We start from the raw sequence: 17,559 nt of genomic DNA on the forward strand, positions 1-17,559 counted from the left end.
CCCCCCCCCAGGATCTGTTTGGGTCTTTTGTGATTCTGTTTGAACTTTATAATTTTTTTTTTCTCTTTTATGTGAAGTCATTTGGTATTTTATTGGGAATTGTGTTGACTCTCTACAACACTGTGCATGGTATGGTCCTTCTAACACTATTAATTCTTCTGATCCAAAAACATGCTATGTCTTTTTTTCTATTCTTTAATTTCTTTCATTGGTGTTTTATAATTTTATTATAGGTATCTTTCATATCCTTTGTTAAATTTATTCTTGAATATTTTTTGTGGCTGTTTGAACCACATTGCTTTCTTACTTTTTCTCAAGTTTATTATTGTTGTATAAAAATGCTTTATTTGTATATTGACTTTATATCTTGCAACTTTATGAATTTACCAGTTCTAACAGTTTTTGGATAGAGTCTTTAGATTTTTCTACATATAAAATCATGTCACTTACATATATGGTTTATTTAGTGTCTTTTTTTCCCCAATTTGGGAGTCTTTATTTCTACATAATTGTTAGTAAGATTTATGGTACTGTTGGGTGCCATGGCTCAGGCCTGTAATTCCAACAAATTGGAGACTGAGGCAGGAGGATCATGAATTTAAAGCCAGGCTAAGCAACTTAGGTGCTAAGCAACTTAGCAAGATGCTGTCTCAAAACAAAAAATAAGAAGGGCTGGGGATGTAGTTCAGTGTATAAGTGTGGCTGATTTAATCCCCAGTACCAAAACAAAACCCAAAAAATAAATACTGGCATTATAGTAAGAAAGTGGGGAATGTATATACTCTTGTCTTGAAGGTTTTAAAGCTTTTTCCAATTCAGGATGATATTGATTGTGAGTTCTTCATACGTAGCCTTTATTGTTTTCAGATACGTTCCTTCCATACCTAATCTGTTGACTTTCTATCATGAAGGAGCATTGAACCTTACCACATGTTTTTTTTTTTTTTTTTTTCTGTTTCCATTGAGATGATCTTATGGGTTTTGTTCTTCATTCTGTTGATGTGTTGCATCCTGTTTATTGATTTGCATATGTTGAACCATCCTTGTGTCCTTCGAATGAATCCAGCTTGATTATGATGTATGATCTTTCTGATGTGCTGTTGAATTTGGTTCACCAGTGAGAGTATGTGTATGTGTGTGTGTGTATTTTGTTTGTTTTGTTCTTATTTTGTCTTTGTCTGGTTATTGGTATTGGTGTAAGGTTGGCTTCAAAAGAGTTTTGCAGAGTTCCTTCTATTTCAATTTTTTGGAATAGCTCAAATTATTTTTTAGATGTTATATTGAATTCATCAGCAAAGCCATCAGGTCTTGGACTTTTTTTTAAATGGAGGACTTAATTACTGTTTTCATCTCATTCGTCTGTTTATATTTTTCTCCTTGATTGAATTTTGAGAAGGCTGAATTCAGGAATTTATCAATTTTCTAGTTTTTAGCATATAATTATTCACAGTTGCTTCTTATGATCTTTTGCATTTCTTTGGCATCCGCCATAAGAGCCCCTTTTTCATCTCTAATTTTGATTATTTGAGTCATCTTTTTCTTAGCTAGTCTAGCTAAAGTTTTGTCAATTTTGCTTATCCTTTCAAATACTCGACTCTTTGTTTCTTTGATCTTTTGTATTTGTTTCAGCTTAATCTTTATTATTGCTTTCCTTGTAATGTGGACTTTTGGTTTTTTTTCTTTTAATGCCCTGGATGCATTGTTATTTGACATCTTTCCATTTTTCTGATGTGTGCATTTATTGCTATAAACTTCCCTTTTAATACTGCTTGATTTTAATGTGTTTTATTTTGTTTCTGAGATTTTTTTTAATTTCCCTGTTAATTTTTTCAATTATCCATTGGTCACTTAGCATATTGTTCCATGTGATTGTATGCTTTGCATTCTTCTTATTGATTGGTAATTTTGTTTCATTGTAGTCCAAGAAGATACATAATGACTTTGTAAGGGTCCCACGAAACGTCGGAGAAAGAGACCACCAAGTGACCACTCATGCAATTGGCAGAAGGGGGATTTATTGAACCAGCATGCTGGGGCTCCGTGCCCACTCAAGAAGGGAAAGCAGCCCAGAGCCCCGAGCAGGGGCTGAGCACTGCTTAAGTACACTTTTTGGGGAGGACGGAGGGCTTTGTATACATCAGAACAAATCATCATGAGGCGCGGGAAAATTGAACAACTCCTAAACATGATTAGTTCATTCATTGGCAGGAACAGGTCAGGCTGGAGTGATAGGTCATTCCTAAGGAGGGGGTTACATTTAAACTGATTGGTCCAGGCCCTGCAATGCCTATGTTCGACCACACAGAGCCCTTATTAAACAACCAGACAATCAGGGGAAATATTTACTGGGCGGTTCTAAGCATTGTCTTAACAGCTACAGAAATTTCAGGTTTTGCAGGTAGCATAGAAACCTAACAATACCTAATCCTTTACATTTTAACTCAAGACCTTGCAGCTTAGAAACTTTACAACACCCGGTCTTTTACCCTTTAACTTTTACGCTTTAACTTCAATTTCTTTTACCCTTACAACTTCAGTTTTCTTAAATTTATTGAAACTTGTTTCCTGGCCTGACATTGACCTATCCAGGAGAATGTTCCCTGTGATGATGAGAATGGGTACTCTGCTGTGGCTGGGTGGAAAGTTCTAGAAATATTTGTTAGCTCTGTTCTATGATGCAATTTAACTGCTGCTGCTTTGTTGGTTTTCTATCAGAATGGTATGTTCATTGAGGAAAGTGAGGTATTAAAGCACACAACCATTTTAGTATTAGAGCCTCTTTCTTTAGATCTAATATTTAACTTATGTTTTCAGTGCCCTCATGTTGGGTGCACAAAAATTGTTAAATCTTCTTGATGAATTGACCCTTTTATCAATGTATAATGATGACCTTCTTTATCTCTATTTGTAATTTTTAATTTAAATTTTTGCTTTATTTGATGTGAGGATAGTTACTCCTGCTAATTTTGATTTCCATTTGTGTGATTCATCTTTTTATAACCCTTTACCTTTGCTCAATGCCATTAGTAGTGAAGTGAATTTCTTATACATAGCATATAGTTGGGTGTTTGGGTTTTAATTTATTTGTCCAACCTATATTTTTGATTGGTAAAATTAAATCCATGTTATTATGGATAAGTATGAACTTCCTTCTGTTATTTTGATAATTATTTTTTGCTTGTTTTGTATACTTTTTGTTCCTTTTTACCTCTTATTTTTTTGTAATTTGTTAGTTTTCTGATATGCTAAGATTTGGTTCTCTTCTGTTTCTTTCATTTATTCTTCTGAGTTTTTTACATTCGTGTGTTTCATGATAGGGGTTATTGTCCTTTTGTTTCTAGTGTAGGACTCCCTTAAGTTTTTCTTGTGTGTTGGTCAGCATTTCATCACTGTAACAAAATACCCGAGAAAAAGTACCTAAAGGGAGGAGAGATTTGTTTTGGCCCACAAGGTATTTCAGTCCATGGTCACCTGGCTCTGTTGCTATGACCTATATTAAGGCAGAGCAACATGGTAGAGCCCTATGGCAGCCAAGAGAGATACTGGGGGTGGGAGGCCAGGGATAAGATATGGTCCCCAAGGGCACACCCTTTAAGGATCCACTCCCTTCAAATAGGTCCCACTTCCTACAGTTTCTACCACCTAATATCCATGAAGCTATAAATCAAATAAATTAATCCACTCATGAGGTCAGAGCTCTCATGATCCAATCACTTCCCAAAAGTCGCACCTCTGAACATTGCTGCCTAGGAGACCAAGCCTTCAACACAGGAGCCTTTGGGGGAAATTCTAGATCCAAACCATAATAGTTGGCCAGGTGATGGATGTCCTCAGGGAAACATTTTTGTATTTGCTCTTGTCACTTCTTATTTCCCTGTGAAGTTAGAAATACAGCAACTGGAGACCATTTGGTCACCAAAATACAAGAGAAGTCCTGGCTTGCCTCATTGGATGAGGAAGGCCCCTCTGGAAGGTTCTGCATATAGGACAAGTAATACAACACTGCTTCTTTGCTCATAAAGCTCAGTTTAGAAAGGGAAACCACAAACAAGAAAAGAAATAATCCTTTCTGAAGGGAACTGAAGGTATGCAGGGGCAAAAATTGTTCTTTTCTTAAATTTCAATGGAAAGAATAGGGAAGGACTGTCCCTCACACTCCTAAAAATCCTGAGTCAAGAAGACTTCAACCATTCATAAAGAGTATCTTCAGAATTTTAAAAATTCTGTTCATCCCTTCTTAGATGATAAATGTAGTTTTACATATAAATGTATACAGCAGTCTGGGCAGGAGGAGTAGCATGTGCAGAGGCGTCACTGTAGAGAGGTCAGGGTCTCCTGGAGAGTTTACAGAACTGGCTGCAGGTATGTGGACCACATCTAGTATAAGACAGAGCCAGAAAGACAGCCTGGGCCAGATCAGGAAGAGGTCTCCCTTCTGAGCTGCTTGCTTTTGCCTCCTCCCCTTTGCTTTCTGACTCCAGAAGATGATAAAATCTAATACCCACTTCTTCCTGCAGAAAGGTCCTCCTGGACTCAGGAAGCAGATTACCTTATTCCCTAGTCAGACAAAACATTCTCTCACCCGTGAGCAGCCCCTTGGGTGGCTCCTAGTATAGCTCACAAAATGGAGAAGGTTCAGAGAAGCTGCCTGGGCTTCGAGAGAATTCTGTTGGCTGTTTAGTGAGATTTAGCAAAAACAAAAATTTTAGGTCTTTGAAGCAGAGTGGCCCCAGGTCTGGAAACTGGTGCTGCACCCTCTCTTGGCCTCTGCTGCATTTCTGTTTCTCTCAGAGATTTCTTTGTCAGAGGTGATGATTGTCTTTACCCCAAGCTCATTAATTTCTCAACATTAATACATTTCCCTCATCCCCTAATTAGGCACCAATTCTCACATACTTAGGGTAGTGAATGCCCATGGGCCAAGATTCTTCCTCCGAGTACACAGAGGACAGTCCACACTTGTGATCAGTACAATAACTACATGCAGAGGCAGAGTGGTAGCCGTTTATCAAGGGTTAAATAAAAATTAGGAAAAGACATTGAATCGACTGAGCTCCTACACTGGACCCCAACAGACCAGACAAAATCCTAATGGAGTCACCCAGCCTAGAGCTCCACATCACCCAGACAAAATCGACTGACCTCCCGAAAAATCAGGAGGTGGAGATCCCAGCCAAATTTCCCAAACAGGCCACTTTCAAACACATGATAACAAAATAATAAAATTCCCTCTGCTTTAATCCTTTATAAGAAAATAAAGTAATGCTGACCTGTTATGTTCCTTTTGTTCTGTTAACCTATTCTCATATTATTGGGAAAGTAATTTTGAAATGATCCATGCTTTGTGTTCTTTGTGTTTTCCTCTAGTCCTTTTCTGTCTAGGAAATCAACCTTCTCTGCTGAGCCCTTACTTATGAAGTGAAGTGTTGCCCAATCCTAGAATGGAAAATAAAGTCAATGAAAAATCTTCAAATGGTTGTAATTTTTGCCTTTGGGCAAAAGTGAGATTGACCAGACTGCTCATAAACCTCCTGTTCAATTGAGGTCAAAGAAGTAATGGGGTGCAGATTGTGTGAGGACCTGTGAGCCCAGGGCTTGGGCTCTTACTCAGTGCAGTAGTTTAGATGAGTGTCCCCAAATATCTATGCATTCAGGCTTAGTATCCAGAGTGGTGCTACTGGGAGGTGGTGGAATCTAGGCAGTGAGGCCTAGTGGGAGGTCCTTAGGTTACTGAGTGTGCTCTTGAAAGGGATTGTGGGACTCCCATTTCTTCCTCATTTCCTGGGTTGTGACCTGAGTGGTTTGTTCTACCACACACTCCTGCCACGCTTTGTCACTCTCGTTCAAAGCCCCAAAATATCTGGCCACCTGGTCTTGGACCAGAGCCTGTAGAATCGTGTGCTAAAATCTTTTTTTCTGGATAATTTGTTGCCTCAGGCATTTTGTTACAGCAAGAGAAACCTCAAATTCACTCAAAGTGAAATGCATGCCAGTAGTGAGTTTTGACCAGAGGAGCGATGAGATCTCTTGGGTTTTATTCATTATAAGCTTACATTTCCATTTGCCTAATAGTTTTTTAATACCAAATGAAAATTAGTGCCTGAATCAATTACATTAGAGTTTGCCAAATGCTTTTTCTAATTCTGTCACTCATTCCAGCTTATCAGCTGACATTCCTTTGTGAAGTAGAGCTTCACTCATCAACTGTGGGTATTCTATTACCCAGGGATACATTTCCTGCAGGAAAGTAAAATAAATGCATTGGCTCTTACCTTTAAAAGAGAATGTTCAAGAAAGCTTTTTTTTTTTTTTTTTTTTTTTTAAATAGGCGCTTCAAATAGAGACAAATGTACCTCGTACTTTGGAGGGACCCTCAGTCTCTTACCTAGTCTTCTCTCATGATCTTCAGTGAATTTCAGCATAATACTATTCCTCTAAGTTAGCTGTCATCATTTCGGGGTTCCTTTTGAATAATGCCCCCATGATACCTGGAAAGAAAAGGCTGAACCTTGAACTGATGTTAATAACTTTTCCCTAGATTTGGTGGTCATATGTGCTGATTATTGTATATAGATCCTAAAGAGAAGCTGTGACAGTGCCCTATTCCTGCTACATAACTTTCATTATTTGAAATTCAATTCAAAGGGACTCAGAGATGTTAAGGCTTTGGAGGTCTGTACCCAGAGGGACTTTTATCTCATTGGTTCTTTCCTTAACATCTCCCTCTAACCCAATGCATGAGTGTGCGCGTGCACACTCGCACACAACCTCTACATCATACATTCTGGACATTTTTAGAGCTCTTACTGAGTGCCCCCACTCTTCTATCTCCCTTCTCAATTTCCCCCTGGGATAACCTTCAAAGTTACCCATACCTAATGGAAGTTCATCCTTCAAGTCTTCAATAAATGTCTGTCTCAGTTCCTATCCTAAGCAACTCCTAAGGCTAAAACCAATTCCACTCTTCCTGAGCACCTGAATCCTTTATCCTTAACTCTTTCTCACTTATGTTCTTAGTCATGTAAAAGTTAATTGTGTCCCTGGCTACCTCAGCCATGAGTTTGCAAACGGTTTGAGAATAGGAGCAGTTGCAATAATTTTTTTAAATTCCTTCAGTGGCTAAAATGAGTGTCTAGTTCATGGTAGATGCTCAAACTTTCATGGAAAAGAATTTGTTCTAGCAGCTATAGTGATTTCCAATGTCTACTTTCATGGACACATTTGGCCAATATATATTGAGCACCTGTTGCTGCTCAAATCATGGGTACTGTAGAGAATACAAAAATGAATCAAAAAGTAGATCTGCCTTCTGAGAGATTTCAATTTAAGGGGTGGGGTACATATATGTACATTTCTATGAAACAAAGAACAAGAAGTTTGATTTACTCTGAGGCCTGGCTTTGCTCTGCCAGGGACATTTTCTTCAATAGTCCATTAGTCATCCCATCAACTCGAATGAAAACAACCTTCAAAAGGCCCAGAGGGTTTTTTTCCTGTCCCTGGAAGAGCTTTTCACTGTCATGCTGATGCTTTTCTTGAGCAGAGAACAAAGACAGATTCCTTCTATGCCACTTTTCTCCTCTCTTATTAATTCAGGCTAAGTTCCCATTCCAAATGGGATTTAATCACTTTCCATCAACAATAAACACTCTTTTCATGATTCCTATAAGTCAGGCATCAGTAGTTTGTTTGATGCTGCAGGTTAGCCAAGGTGACTAGAAGGTCTCTAGCTTCCTCAGAGTAGCCTGAAAAGTCACTTCTGTGTCCAATGATGATGCGATGCGAGGTTATCAGCCAGCCCTGCAAACACATCTAGGGAGAAGGTAAACACTCACCAAGGAATTTTTCTTTTCTTCTAATTTCCTGCTGGTTCAGACTTCACATTTCCCCACCTGGGACTACGCAGGGTGCTACCTTCCCTGTTCCAATCACAGTATGCTCCTTGCATCACTCTCCTTATTAAAACAGGAGACTGAGAACAATCAGAGGTTTGTGATTGTCCCTCTCAGCTCATCTATTTACTGTTTACTTATTCATTCACTTATATATTCATTTATTCAACAGATACTGATTAATCACCCCCCCTTTTTATATACTCTGCTTTTTCCCAAAAGGATCAGAGGTGGCTGGTGGGATCAAAAACAAGGTAAAACAGGGTTGCCAGGGACCCCTCCCCCCCAAAAAAAAAATGGAAAGGAGGAAGAGGCATGGCCACCAGCTCCAAAAATGTTTGGAATTTGGCCCTGATTCCATTGAAGCAAATGAAAAATCTGTTATTTCAGGGGACTTTGTTTTCTGTCAAATATATGTAGTTGTGTGCGGAGGATAACTTTTTCCTGCAACATTCATCGAGCACCCAGTGGAATGCTTTTTTGATTTTATATAAATGTCTTTGGAATAAATGAAAGAATGAATTCCCTGGTTCCCAAGTTTTAGGCAGTTGCATGTTATTTTAAATATTTTTGCTTAAAAGCATGACTATACTTTTGTAGCTTACTTTAATTTTCTACTTTATTTAAAAAAAAAAATCTGTTCCTTCCATGAATGGAATGTTTAGATCAATTACTATAACTAGAAAATAATGATAAAAAAAATAGAATGAAGAAACACCATCGTACTCCAAGTAACCAAAGGCCCCTGAGCTGTGGCTTCTTCTGTTGTGTTACAAGAGAGATCAGAGGGTGATGAGGATTACACTCACACTAGTACCAGACTGAGAGAGTTAATTCTTTTGATTATATCAATACAAAAGAAAAGGAGAAAATCTCGCCATAGACATGGATATTGTATTATTTTGTGTAAGTAGCAGCCTAAATCAGCTCTTCCTGCTTAATACCCTCTTACATACCAGACCTCACCTAGACAATACTGATTGATCCGCTAAAATGGGATTTCATGAGATAGTTTCTTTCCCACCTGAAAGATATGAAAGCCCTTTGACTCTTCTATATACCAGGTTTATTTCTACAAGTAAACAATGAAGCCACCCCAGTTATCCTTTATAACTGGCAGAGGGTTCTTGTGAGATGACTGGCTCCAGAACAGAGAATATGCATTTCAGGGAGGAATGGGTAGTCCAGATGAGATTTTTAGAAGCCTTGATATAATAGCAGAAGTGAATTGTATTTATTTATCAATATCAGGTTGCTATAAATAACATGCTGGACAGAAAAAACAAACATGAACCATTATTCAATTTGGAAAGTCTTGAGATTCAAGAAGGTTTTCCTTCATCACAACATGTCCTGGTTTCATGACACTTATACATAGATCTCATTATGCATTCTTTTCATCCTCTGTTGTACCCATCTACCCTCCTACAAATCGGTGATACATATTAATAAGCAGAAGATGTACTGGGAGAATAGATAATTCTTTAACAGGGGCCAGTAATATTCAGCACATAAAAAAATGATGGCACCTGATTTTATAGAATTTCTATTGCTATCCACTTTGGTTTCATTATGTATTCTGGCAGCTTAGATGTTCTGTCAGTGCAACACTACCTGCTTCTCTTTGCTCTTGCTAAGTTGAATTATACCCTCCCCAAATTAATATGCAATGTCCTAACATCCAATCCCTCCCAATGTGACTTTAGGACTAAATGGCAGCAGATAATTAAAGATGGTTTCATCCTGAAGTAGGCTAGCCCATAATCTAAGTATGACTAGTGTAGTTATAAAAAAAAAAAAAAAAAAAAAAAAAAAATGTGCAGAGAAACATTTACAGAAGGAGAAAAGAGATCATATAAAAATGAAGGCAGAGATCAAGATTATGCATCCACAAGCCAGGCATGATGGCACATGCCTGTAATCCCAGCTACTCAGGAGGCTAAGGCAGGAGGATCACAGTTTGAGGCGAACCAAGGGACTTTGGAAAATCCCTCTCAAAGTTAAAAATAAATAAATAAATAAATAAATTTATGCATCTACAAGTCAAGGATGGCTGAAGATTACCAACAAACTACCAAGGAGCTAGGAAAGAGGCAAGAACCAGATTCTCTCAGTTCTCAGAAAGACCAACTCTGAATATACTCTGATCTTGGACTCTTATACTCCAGAACTCTAAGAAATGCATTTCTGTTATTCAGTTTGTACTATGTCACAGCATCCCTTCCACAGTAATGACATCTCTCTTCACTGACTCCACTGTGCAGGGAAAGGACTGGATTGTTGATAGTACTCCACCATCTAGAAAGTGGCTTTCCTCTGGCCAAATAACAAACTTTAGCCTTTCTTCACTGATACTCGATATTCCTCATGAGCAGAGGTGCATTTAACTCACGAGTCTTACAGCATTTTCAACAGAAACAAGCTACCTTTTGGTTGAAGAAGTTGCCATTGATTTGGGTGTATTTACCTGAAATGTTAATGAAAGAGCTCACCTGGGCTTAGGAAATAATATAAAGCTTTGTCTATCATTTTTAATATGCTGAGAATTTCAGATACAGCCTCAAGGGAACAGTAGCATGAATTGCTTAATTGGCATTTAGTGCACTAATTATTAGATTATATAAAACTACACAGGACAGTAGCCATAACCATTCAAATGTTAATAAGCTTAAGGTAAATGGCATGGGATTTTTTTTTTTTTCCTGGTGCTATGAATGGAACCCAGGGCTTTGCACAAACTGGTCAAAGGTTCTACCACTGAGCTACAACACCAGACCAGGGAAAAGGGAGGTTTTGTTAACATTTTTAAAAATCCTTTAACACATGGAGGGGTGTATGTATGTTTATCACTTGGAAGGCTTACACTTAAGTGCTAGTGGATATTTTAAATATAAAGCTTAGTAATAACTCTGAATCCTCTAATTAAAGAGTATATCTCAACTTTGTCATAAACAATGATAAACTAGTGAATTTTCTTTTCCTTTTACTACCTGAATCTGTGGACAGTATTATCTTTGCAAGTGTTTACCTTTGTTCCCTTCTACTTCTAATGCTCAATTCATCGTTCTGAGCTTTAAAATGAAAGGAAACCACCCTATTCATACTGCCTCTGCTCATTCATCCCACCTTCCAATTTTGTCAAGGTTAATAAAGTTCATATGCCGCTCTGAAGCCATTTTCCTGGCCTGCTGTTTAATCTCAGAACTGAGGTTAAAAGGACTCATTTCTCACCACAAGTCTTTCTGCTGTAATCTTTGCAATCACATGTGGATGGCCTAAAGTTTTTCTTTCTAATAGATGCTTCAATAAAGACCCTTGGCAACAACATTCCTCACGTCCTTCATTTTCAACATAATTTTTCTGTTGCCTTTCTATTCCACTGGTAGTTGATTGGATGTAGCATCTTAAGTATAAGCAGTCCTGTCTTGCAGCATTTCTTGAGGATATTTTCCCACTTTTTCCAGCACAAACTGTTGTCCTTTGACTACACAATGGACTCACCCTTTCCCTTTGCCAGCCAGTGATTTAATTTACCAGAATCCATCGCCATGTACCGTTCTGGGGCATTTCTTTCCTGGTGTATATTCTGCCCTTTCCAAATAAATATTCAAGCCTTTCCCTGACACTTTTTTTCTTTAATTATAATCCTTAATAGGTTTTCCAATTACACATGTCTTGGATGACTGTCTTTGAAATCAGCAATTTTTCTCCCTAATCCTTATGGACTTGATTTTCCCATTCCCGCATTCTGTGATTTACTGTGTTGACATTAGATGTGGCTCTCCATTCCATTGCTTCCTGTTTCAGATTCATGGTTGACATCAGTTTTACCTCCCATTTCTTTTGGTAGAATAATCAACTTTTAGGCTTTTTCTTCTATATTTTTACACCACTTCTCTAGCTTTTGAAATTCTGACTGGAACTCTGGTTTTATGGTGCTGATTGCTTCATTTGGTGGTGGTTTTGCATTCACAGTGAAACCTTGGTCACAAGTTTATCCCCTCCATGGCAATTTTTTTTTGTTCAATGTTGTCATTTTTCACATTGTCCCCCCCCCTTCCATTCATGTTTTTTCATGGAGTGTCTACCGATAAAAATGTGGTTTTCTTATTTATGATTTTATTTATTCAAATTTTCAAAAATTGACAAATCCATTGAGACATGAATCAGATTACTGACTTCTAGTTTGTGGAGGTGGGGGTATGAAGTGATTGCCATAGCGATGATATTATTATTTTGGCAGAGGCAATTTTAAAATCTTACAATTTTAGAGGCTTTTGGTCACACAAAACAGCCACTAAAAAAATACAGTTGTAAGAGGTATATATTATGGCAAGGTCTCCACCAGGAACGCTGTCATATTGAGGGAAATACCTCTATTGTAGACCATTTACTTAGGATGAAAACCAGATGAACTTTCATAAAAGCATGTATATTATCCAGATACTTCATAATCTATATCCCTGGTGCTATGACTCATCTGTACCTGTACCTTTTGAGCAATCAGTGGAAAAGCTGTGGAAAGAAACTGACATCCTTGCGATTAGTCAACTCATCCCCATAATTGAGTACTAATTGCATAGAACATGGTCCCTGAGTCTGTATGTGGTAAATGAACTACAGAAAATTAAATGGTTAAATAGGCATCATGAAACTTTTAGGAACGTGCTCAATTACTTTTCTTTCTTCGTGGGCTGCCTAATGTATACCACTTTTTCATATATGCCTGATTATAGAAATACTACTTTACAGATTCAGTATTATTTATTTTTGGATCAAACATGAGTCAGGCTTTTGTGCAAGTGGCCATGGCATTTGGCTCTTAGGTGTCAGAATATCTAATGGTATTTTCAGTGTCCATGGCAGTAAGAATTATGAAATGAGCTTCTGCCAAGAGACAAAAGAATCAGAACAAACCCTTAGTGTTTTTCTTGTTTGTTTTTTGTTTTGTTTTGTTTTGTTTTGTTTTTGTGTGTGTATGTGTGTGTGTGTAGTCAAGGGTGGACAGCATGCCTTTATTTTATTAATTTTTATGTGGTGCTGAGGGACAAACCCAGTGCCTCACACGTGCTAGGCAAGTGCTCTGCCACGGAGCTGTAGCCCCAGACCTTTAGTGTTTTAAAGCAAGACATGACCTCTTTTTTCCTCACAATCATTCTACATTTGAGAAGAGCTCTTTGGCTTCCATTCATGACCTACAAAATGCCTGAACACAGGTGCCAAATGATTGTGTATCCTTAATATCTCACCATCAACTGGGTCATGTTTGATCCAACAAAAAAATAAGTATAGTTTTTTTGTGTGTGTGATTATTTGTCTTAAATGAGAATCTTTGTTTCTAGGAAGTTTTTGCAAAGGAGGACCCAAGGAGATTTTTCTTAAATTTTTATTTTTTAGAGCAACTTTAGGTTCATAGCACATTTAAGAGGAAGATACAAAGACTTCTCGTGTGCCCCATGCCCTAGACAACGCACAGCCTCTCCCATTATCAACATGGCTCGCCAGAGTGTGGAAATTGTTGGAATTGATGAACAAGTACTGAAATATCCTAAGTACCCAAAGTCTACAGTTTATGTTGGAATTCATGCTCAATGCTGTATATTCTGTAGAATTGAGCAAATGTATAATAATATGTATCACTTATCATAGTATAATACAGAATATTTTCACTCTTCAAAAAAATTCCTCTATGCCCTTCATGCCTCCCTCTAAAACCTAGGAGCAACCAGTGGTTTTTCTACTGTGCTCATAGTTTTGTCTTTTTCAGAATGTCCACAGTGTTGAAGTTATACAATGTGTAATAAGCATTCAAGGTTTCTCTTGTCTTTTCATGGCTTAATAACTCATTTCATTTTAGTATTGAGCATTATTACACTGTCCAGATACACCACAATTATTTATCTATTCAACTACTGAAAGATTGATTCCTTCTGAGTTTTAACAGTTATGAATAAAGCTTCTATAAACATTGGTGTGCAGAATTTTGTAGAGTCATAAGGCATCAACTCCTAGGATAAATACCAATTGCTGAATTACATGGTAGGAGCACTTTTGGTTTTCTAAAAAACCTTCTGTTTCTCCAAGGGGCTGTATGGTTTTTGCATTCCCACCAGGAAAAAAACGAGAGTTCCTAATGCTCCACAGCATCATCAGCATTTGGTGTTGTCCACGATTTAGATTTGGGACATTCTAATACATGTACAGTGGGGTCTTGTTGTTTGCATTTACCTGATGATATATCATGGGTTCCATATTTTTATATGCTTATTTTCTACCCATGTATCTTCTTTGGTAAGATATCTATTGCACTCTTTGGTCCATTTTCTAATCGAGTTATTTTCTTGTTGAGTTCTAAGAGTTCTTTTTTTTAAATTTTGGATCATAGTTCTTTAAGACATTTTTATGTAAATATTTTCTCTTTGTCTTATTTTCTTGACATTTATCTTTGAAGAGCAGAGTTTTTCATTTTAATAATGTCTAGTTTAACAATTATTTCTTTCATGTATTATCTTTAGTGTTTTACATAAAGAGTCACTGCCATATCCAAGGTCATCTGGGTTTTCTCCTATTTACAGGCCTTTAAAATGTTTGAACACCATATTTAGGCCTTTGGTTCATTTTTGAACTAATTTCTGTGAAGGATGTGAGGTCTAAGCCTAGATGCACTTTTTTGGTCAGGGGATGTTCAGTTCTAGCACCATTCAATAAAAAGACAATCTTTGGTCCTTTGTATTATCTTTACTCATTTATAAATATTAGTGGACTATATATGTGGGTCTACCTCTGGGTTCTCTGTTACCATCCATTGATCTTTCTCTTTTTTTCCTTCCTTCCTCCTTCCTTTCTCTTTCTTTCTAATACCACATTTCTTGATTACTGTAAGTTTAAAGCAAGACTTCTTATTTCTTAATTTTAAAAAATTAACATTTATTAATGGGATTCAGCATGATATGTCTGTCATGTAAACAGTGAGCACTAACCACCCAGCCTCCTCTTTTCCTACCCTTGCCTCCTCACACACCCTTCCCAACCTCTAGTAATCACTATTCTACTTTCAGGTCAAATTTGTTTATTTCCACCTATGCGAGAGAACATTTGGTACTTGTCTTTTTGTGTCTGACTTATTTCACATAACATAATGTCCTCAAGTTTTATGATTTCTGCTACAAATGACATCATTTTTTCATTATGGCTGAATAATACTCTGTTGTGCATGTATACCCTATTTATCCATTCCTCTGTTGATGGGCACCTCTATTGACTCATCTTAGGTGCTGTAAATAGTGCCACAGTATGCTTGGATGTGCGGTGTCTCTTTGGTATGCTGATTTCATTTCCATTGGATATGCATCCAGAAGTGGGATAGTTGGGTCATAGTAGATCTGTTTTTCATCCTTCAAGGACCCCATACTGTTTTCCATGTTGCCTGTACTAATTTACATTCCCATCAACAGTGTACAAGAGTTGCTTTTGCTTTAGGTCCACATCCTCACCAGCATTTAATTTTTGTTTTTACGTTAGTCAATCTAACTGAGATGATATCATTGTAGTTTGGGTTTGCATTTCCCTGATAGTGATATTGATCATTTTTCATATTTTTTGGGGGTGTTTGTTTCTTTTGAAAAGTGTCTATTCAGATCATTTTCCCATTTTTTAAACTGCCTTACAAAGTTTCGTGAAGTTTTCTGAGTTCCTTATGTAGTTTGGATGCTAAGCCTCTGTCAGATGAATAGCTAGACAATATTACCTTCCATTCTACAGGTTTTCTTTGCTGTTGATCATTCATTTTACTGTGAAGATTGTTAGTTTGATGTGATCCCATTTGCCAAATTAAGCTTTTGTTCCTTGTGCTTTTAAAATTCTATCCATAAAATCATGGCCTGTCCCAGTGACTTGAAGTGTTTCCCCTGTGTCATCTTCTAGAAGTTTCAGGTCTTTAATTTAGAATTGGTGCAGCTTGAGTCCATTTTTCTACAGGGAAAGAAATAGTTAAGTTTGTATCTTCTACACGTAGAGATCCAGTTTTCCCAATACCACTGATTGAAGAGGCTACCCTTTATCTAAGATATGTTTTTGGCATCTATGTTGAGAATTAGTTGTCTATAGAAATACAAATTTATTTGGGGGATCTTTATTTTCTACCATTGACCTATGTCTGTTTTTATGGCAATACCACAGTGTTTTGGTTGCTATAGCTCTATAATATGTCTTGAAATTGGGTATTGTGGGTGAGGCTTCCAACTTGATCTTTTTGCTCAAAATTGGTTTTACTATTCAGGCTCTTTTGTGTTTTCATATAAATTTTAGGATTGCTTTTTCTAGTTCTGTGAAGAACATCATTGGTATATTGACAGAGATTACATTGAATCTGCAGATCACCTTGGGTAATATGATATTTTAACAAAATTCTTTCTATGAATGAACGTGGAGACCCCTTCATCTTTTGTGTATCAGTATCTTTTAACAGTGTTTCCTAATTTTCACTTTCTTGGTTAAGGTTTATTCCTAGATAAACTACTTTTGTAGCTATTGTGAATGGGATTGCTTTCCTAATTTCTTTCCCAAATAATTTGTTAATTGTGTATAGAAAAGCTACTAAAGGTTTATGTTAATTTTGTATCCTGATACTTAACTCTTTTATCAGTTCTAACAACTTTTAGTGGAGTCTTTAAATTTACCATGTTATCTGCAAACAATTTGTATGCCTTTTATTTTTTGTTTAATTGCTCTCGCTCAAACTTCTAGAACTATAGGGAATAAATAGCGAGACCCTTGTCTTATCCCTCATCTTAGTGAAAATGTTTTAATTATCACTCCATTTAGTAATATGTTGACTATGAGTTTGTTAAATTATTTCTTACCTAGTTTAGGGATTTTATCATGAAGTGATATGGAATTTTATCATACTTTTTCTACATCTGTTGAAATTACCATATCATTTTTATCTTTTATTCCATTTATGTGATATATGTATTGGTTTACCTGTATTGAACCATCCTTCTATACTTTCATTCCTGACTTGATCATGGTGAATGATCTTTGTGCTGTTGAATTCTGATGAGTAAAATTTTGTTGAGAAATTCTGCATCTGTGTTCATCAAGGATACTGGTGTACAGTTTTATTTTTATTGTTTTTTTGACTGGTCTTGGAAACAGGCAATGCTGGCTTCATAGAATTGTTTGCATGTTTTCTCATCTTCCAACTCTTTGCAAGAGCTTGAAGTATGATTTAGTTCTTCTTCAAAGATGGTAAAATTCAATAATGAAGCCATCTAGTCCCAGGCTTTTTTGTTCAAAGAGTTTGTTACTGATTCAATCCCCTTACTTGTTATTGGCTATACATGCTTTTTATATCCTCATGTCTCAATTTTGTAGGTCATATGTGTCCAAAAATTTGACCATTTCTTCTAGGTTTTTTAATTTGTTAGCATATGATTATTTATATTAGTCCACAATGATCCTTTGTATTCTATGATGTTGGAAATACAACTTAAAAATAGAGGTGAATAAAGACACTATCTCTTTATTTTATTTATTTATTATTTTGTTAATCTATCTAATGGTCTGTCATTTGTTTACCTTTTCATAGAACCAACTCTAATTTTTTTTTTTTTTCTGATTTTCTGTCCTAATTTTTGGTTTGGTTTGTTCTTAGTTTTCCAAATGC

At 36.7% G+C, this 17,559-nt stretch overlaps 1 protein-coding gene across 1 annotated transcript in view; it reads left to right on the plus strand.

Annotated features, from left to right (window-relative positions):
* Positions 1–17,559, plus strand: part of Atp10b (ATPase phospholipid transporting 10B (putative)) — a 319,009-nt gene that overhangs the window by 33,570 nt on the left and 267,880 nt on the right. The gene's annotated exons all lie outside the window — the stretch shown is intronic.

Source organism: Marmota marmota, unplaced genomic scaffold (genome assembly GCF_001458135.2).
Source record: "Marmota marmota marmota unplaced genomic scaffold, marMar, whole genome shotgun sequence".
NCBI classification, from domain to species: Eukaryota; Metazoa; Chordata; class Mammalia; order Rodentia; family Sciuridae; genus Marmota; species Marmota marmota.